The following is a 6039-nucleotide window of genomic DNA, read 5'->3' as shown; positions in this document are numbered from 1 at the left end:
GCGCTTTAGGAGCAGTGTATACACCACTCCTAAAACGCTCCTGCCCATTGAAATGAATGGGCACCGCTGTCAAAGCGCTTTGGCAGTGGCGCTACACAGGCACTATTAACCCTTTCTGGGGCCGCTAGCGGGGGGGGGGGGGTTAAAAGCGCCCCACTAGCAGCCAAAAAGCGCCACTAAAAACAAAGGTAAAGCTCTGCTAAAACTAGCAGTGCTTTATCGCTACTGCCCCACCCACCACCTCACTGTGAAAGTGCCTTTATACTGCAAAGTGTTATTTATGACATACAAATATTACATACATATTTTAACCTGGGGGACAGGTAGCAGGTACAAAGCTCCCTGGGATGGGCAGCCCTTCAGGCACAGATACCAAATCCAGCGAGGTAGCGACCAACAGTGCGGGGTTTGTCTGCGATATATACAAGTGCTGTACAGTGTTCCAAAAACAAATAGGAACAAAAATAGCCAAACAAAAACCTAGCAGTGTCTCAGAACCAACTATACAATATTTACAGGTCCTAACTACCAGGCCAAGCAAGCCTACAGCTCGTCAGCTTCCACATACATAGCTTTTACCAACCTGTTGCTCTCCTAGACAGAAGTTGTCTGCAGTTCTCAGGCCAAGAGCAAAGGCTGTCTGTCTCAGGTGAGTTTAAATTGGCCTGGGGGAGAGGACCATGGATCCGAACTGGACCATGGATCCGAACTGGATCAGAGATCCCTGAACATGTATGAGAGAAGCCTGGGAGATGTATAAACCCCAAACAGGACTATTCCTGGCTCTCTGTGGGATACTCTGCTACAATATATATATGAATTAGAATGATAATATGATATCATGATATCTATGTATATGAAAGAATGAATGTGCCATCATGCATTTGACCACGTTACCAGCTATATGTCACTTTAATCATTTAACGTCCCAGTCCTTTTCCTTTTGAATTTCAGATTCAGGGATGGAGGAGTATGGCTATAGCAGTGTTTCTCAACTCCAGTCCTCAAGGCGCCCCAACAGGTCATGTTTTCAGGCTGCCCATTATTTTGCACAGGTGATGTGATCAGTTTCACTGCCTTAGTAATTAGTTAGCTATTTCATCTGAGGGAAATCCTGAAAACATGACCTTTTGGGGCGCCTTGAGGACTGTAGTTGAGAAACACTGGGCTATAGAATGTCATGGGCCTCATTTAAAGTCCCAAAACCCCACTTGTACGACTTCAAAGTTGCGCTTACTTTGGAGTGCAAGTTTGGTGTGACTTTGATGCAACTTTGAATGGGTGTAACTTGGATACGACTTTAGCTTTGACCAATGATAATGGACAACTGTTGCACTCGAGCAGCATTGTATAGCATTCAAAGCCGCATGCAGAGCCTGCCTATGAAATGATTAGACATGTCTGCCTTCCATGTACATTTATAGTTATATATATATATATATATATATATAAAGCTGTACAGATAAAAAGGGATATTAAGACATTTTCATACGATAATAAGGTCATGCACAGCTGATCTCGTCCATTCATATTGTACATAAAAAGATAAAAGCATTACAAAGACTACAATTTTCTGTCAAGAGATCCTATGGAAAGCATGCACATGGATGGAAGTATATGTAATAAATGGTTATGCTCATCAGGAATTCAATTCAATGGGTAGAAGATACAGAATGATCGCCTCCAGAAGAGACCACGATCCTTACCTGCTATTTAATAGAAGAGGAACCTCTAAACGGTCAGTACTTTCCCTGTATCTTTACTGGTGACTTGGTGTGAATGATGCTGATTAGAGTCCAGTAGAGTTCATTCTAGATGACTGCTCGTTACAAATCCTCCCAATAGATCATGTTAAGGTTTAAGTCATCAGTACCTGTAAAAAAAAAAAGGTGTACGTGTTTCTGTAATATAGTCTTGTCTTACCTTATTTACCTGTCCAACTAGAACTTCAAGATCTAGGAATGAAGTTAATTGATTGTTCAACTCGTTTGTTGGGTATTTCATGTGATTATCGCCAGCGGCTATAGCTGCTACAGTGAGGGGAAAAAAATATTTGATCCCCTGCTGATTTTGTACATTTGCCTGCTGACGAAGAAATGATCAGTCTATAGTTTTAATGGTGTTTTTTTCTTTTTAACTGTGAGAGACAGAATAACAACAAACATATCCAGAAAAACACATTAAAAAAAAAAAGGTATAAAATTATTTGCATTTTAATGAGTGGAAGAAGTATTTGATTCCCTATCAATCAGCAAGATTTCTGGCTCCCAAGTGTCTCCTATACAGGTAACATGGAAAAATTGCATAACCCCCAATTGGGACTTTAAATTGGCAACAACACTATGGAATGTATAAAAAGTCCTTTTATTTATACAAAATGAAAAAATAAAAAATCACCACAAGATGATTGCTAAAACATACAAAAACATGAGACACGAATACAATAAACACAATGGGGGTCATTTACTAAGATGAATGCACTGTCCTGGAGAGATCCTTAATTCAGCATGTGAGCCAGTGCACACACAGGAGTACCTACACGTGAGAATGTTTCCAGCGTTATGGGATCGCGCTGGTTCTCGGCGAGGTACACCTCGCGCTCGCTGCAATAGGAAAAACACATCGTCCTATTAAAGCAGTGCGAGAAAAACCAGCATGGGTCCCCCCTCCGGGTGCATGCTAGGCCTTTCGGTCTGGTATGGATTGTAAGGGGATCCGCCTACGCCGAAAAAACGGCGTGGGGGTCCCCCAAAATCCATACCAGACCCTTATGCGAGCACGTAGCCCGGTCGGTCAGGAAAGGGGGTGGGGACGAGCGAGCACCCCCCCTCCTGAACTGTACCAGGCCGCATGCCCTCAACATGGGGGATGGGTACTTTGGGGAAGGGGGCACGCTGCAGGGCGCCCCCACCGCAAAGCACCTTGCCCCCATGTTGATGAGGACAAGGGCCTCTTCCCGACAACCCTGGCCGTTGGTTGTCAGGGTCTGCGGGCAGGGGGCTTATCAGAATCCGGGAGCCCCCTTTAATAAGGGGGCCCCCAGATCCCAGCCCCCCACCCTACGTGAATGAGTATGGGGTACATCGTACCCCTACCCATTCACCTGGGGGAGTAAAGTGTCAAAAAAAAAAAACAAACTACACAGGTTTTTAAAGTAATTTATTAGGCAGCTCTGGGGGTCTTCTTCCGACTTCGGTGGTCTTGTTCCGCGCTCTCCACATCTTCTCCCGGTGTCCGTTTTTTCTCCGTGCTGTCGGTTTCTTCTCCACACTGTCCGGCCTCTTCTCCCGGCCTCCCCCGCTATCTTCTTCCAGCTCTTTTGCTAGCATGGGCCCAGTCTTCTGCCGCTGTCCGGTTCTTCTCCAGTATCCTCTTCCGGATCCCCCGCTATCTTCTTCCAGCTCTTTTGCTAGCGGGGGCCTGCTCTTCTTCTACGTCGTCATCTTCTCACCTCTTCTCTTCTTCCGATATTGACACGATGCTCTCTCCAGCTGTAATGCCGTCTGCGCGGTGCGCTGCGACTTATATAGGCATGAGGCGTGGTCACCGTGTGATGTCACTGGGTGACCCCACCTCTTATGATGGCATAGTCCCGGGGCATGATGGGACTATGCCATAATAAGAGGCGGGGTCACCCGGTGACATCACACGGTGACCATGCCCCATGCCTATATAAGTCGCCGCACACCGCGCAGACGGCATTACAGCTGGAGAGAGAATCGTGTCAACATCGGAAGAAGAGAAGAGGGGAGAAGACGACGACGTAGAAGAAGAAGAGCCGGCCCCCGCTAGCAAAAGAGCTGGAAGAAGATAGCGGGGGATCTGGAAGAGGATACCGGAGAAGAACCGGACAGCGACAGAAGATCCGGACAGCGTCAGAAGACTGGGCCCCCGCTAACAAAAGAGCTGGAAGAAGATAGCGGGGTAGGCCGGGAGAAGATCCTGGACACCCGGAGAAGAGGCCGGACAGCACGGAGAAGAACCGGACACCAGGAGAAGATGCAGAGAGCGTGGAAGAAGGCCCCCGAAGTTGGAAGAAGATCCCCGAAGTCAGAAGAAGACCCCCGGAGCTGCCTAATAAATTACTTAAAAAACCTGTGTAGTGTGTTTTTTTTATTGACACTTTTCTCCCCCAGATGAATGGGTAGGGGTACGATGTACCCCATACTCATTCACATAGGATGGGGGGCTGGGATCTGGGGGCCCCCTTATTAAAGGGGGCGCCCGGATTCTGATAAGCCCCCCGCCCACAGACCCCGACAACCAATAGCCAGGATTGTTGGGAAGAGGCCCTTGTCCTCATCAACATGGGGACAAGGTACTTTGGGGTGGGGGGGCCCCGCAGCGTGCCCTCCTTCCCCAAATTACCCATCCCCCATGTTGAGGGCATGCGGCCTGGTACGGTTCAGGGGGGGGCGCTCGCTCACCCCCACCCCCTTTCCTGACCGGCCGGGCTGCATGCTCGGATAAGGGTCTGGTATGGATTTTGGGAGACCCCCCACACCGTTTTATCGGCGTAGGGGGATCCCCTTACAATCCATACCAGACTGAAGAGCCTAGCATGCACCCGGAGGGGGAATCCATGCCGTTTTTTCTCACGCTGCTTTAATAGGAAGATGTGTTTTTCCTATTGCAGCGAGCGTGAGATGTACCCCGCCGAGAACCAGCGCGATCCCATCACGCTGGAAACATGCGGCCTGGTACGGTTCAGGAGGGGGGGTGCTCGCTCGTCCCCACCCCCTTTCCTGACCAGCCGGGCTGCGTGCTCGGATAAGGGTTTGGTATGGAATTTGGGGGGAGATCAACGCCATTTGTTCGGCGTAGGAGGTTCCCCTTAAAATCCATAACAGACCGAAGGGCCTGGTATGATCTTGGAGGGGAACCCATGCCGGTTTTTTATTTAAAATTTGGCGTGGAGTTCTCCCTCAAGATTCATACCACAGTGCCTGGTATTGGTGGGGATCCAAGTCGGATCCCCGTGTTTGTCGCTCATTGGGAAAGGAAAAAACATTGCGCTGCGATTACCTGCGGTTATGTGCGGATAGCTGCACTAAATCGCTCCTGGATGCAGTCAATTCGATTTTTTTCTATCTGCACAAAACCACATGTAATCAAAACGCAGTGTAGGGGCCATAGGAAAGCATTGCGTGTGTTTAGCTGCTGTAGAAAATGCAGCTAAAAGCACAATTCTATCCATCCATGTGAAAGGATAAGGCCCCTTTCACACTGGCGCATTTTTCAGGCGCTAAAAATAGCGCCTGAAAAACGCCCTAAAGTAGTGGCTCCATTCACTCCAGTGTGAATCGGGCTTTCAGACTGGAGCGATGCACTAGCAGGACAGTAAGGCCCCTTTCACACTGGGGCGGTGGGGGCATCTGCAGTAAAGTGGTGCTATTTTTAGCGCCGCTTTACTGTCCTTTTAGCGGCATTATTCGGCTGCTAGCAGGGCGGTTTTAACCCCCCTGCTAGCGGCCGAAAAGGGGTTAAATACACCCGCAAAACGCTGCTGGAGCAGCATTTTGTTGGCAGTATCACAGCGCTGCCCCATTCATTTCAATGGGGAGGACCGGTGAGTTCACCGCTCCAAAGAAGCTGTTGGCAGGACTTTTTGTGACGCCCTGCCAGTGCACCGCTCCAGTGTGAAAGGCCTCATTGGAGTGAATGGAGCCGCTTCTCTAGGGCATTTTTCAGATGCTATTTTTAGCGCTGTAGCGCCTAGAAACACCCCAGTGTGAAAGGGGCCTAAAAAAAAAAGGCCTGCTAGCAGCACCTTTGGAGCGGTGTTTAAACCGCTCCTGCCCATTGAAATCAATGGGACAGCACGGCTATACCGCCGGCAAAACGCCACTGTGTGGCGTTTTTCCAGCGGATTTATATAAACCCCTTTTCGGCCGCTAGCGGGGGTTAAAACCGCTAGCAGCCAAATACCGCCGGTAAAGCGGCGCTAAAAAGAGCGCCGTTTTACCGCTGACGCCAGCACCGCCCCAGTGTGAAAGGGGCCTAAAGGCCCCTTTCACACGGACGGACCTTTCAGGACCT

The sequence above is a fragment of the Aquarana catesbeiana genome, linkage group LG05 (assembly GCF_042186555.1).
Source record: "Aquarana catesbeiana isolate 2022-GZ linkage group LG05, ASM4218655v1, whole genome shotgun sequence".
Lineage (NCBI taxonomy): Eukaryota > Metazoa > Chordata > Amphibia > Anura > Ranidae > Aquarana > Aquarana catesbeiana.
The sequence above is the reverse complement of the archived record's forward strand: the minus strand, read 5'-3'. Positions refer to the sequence as shown.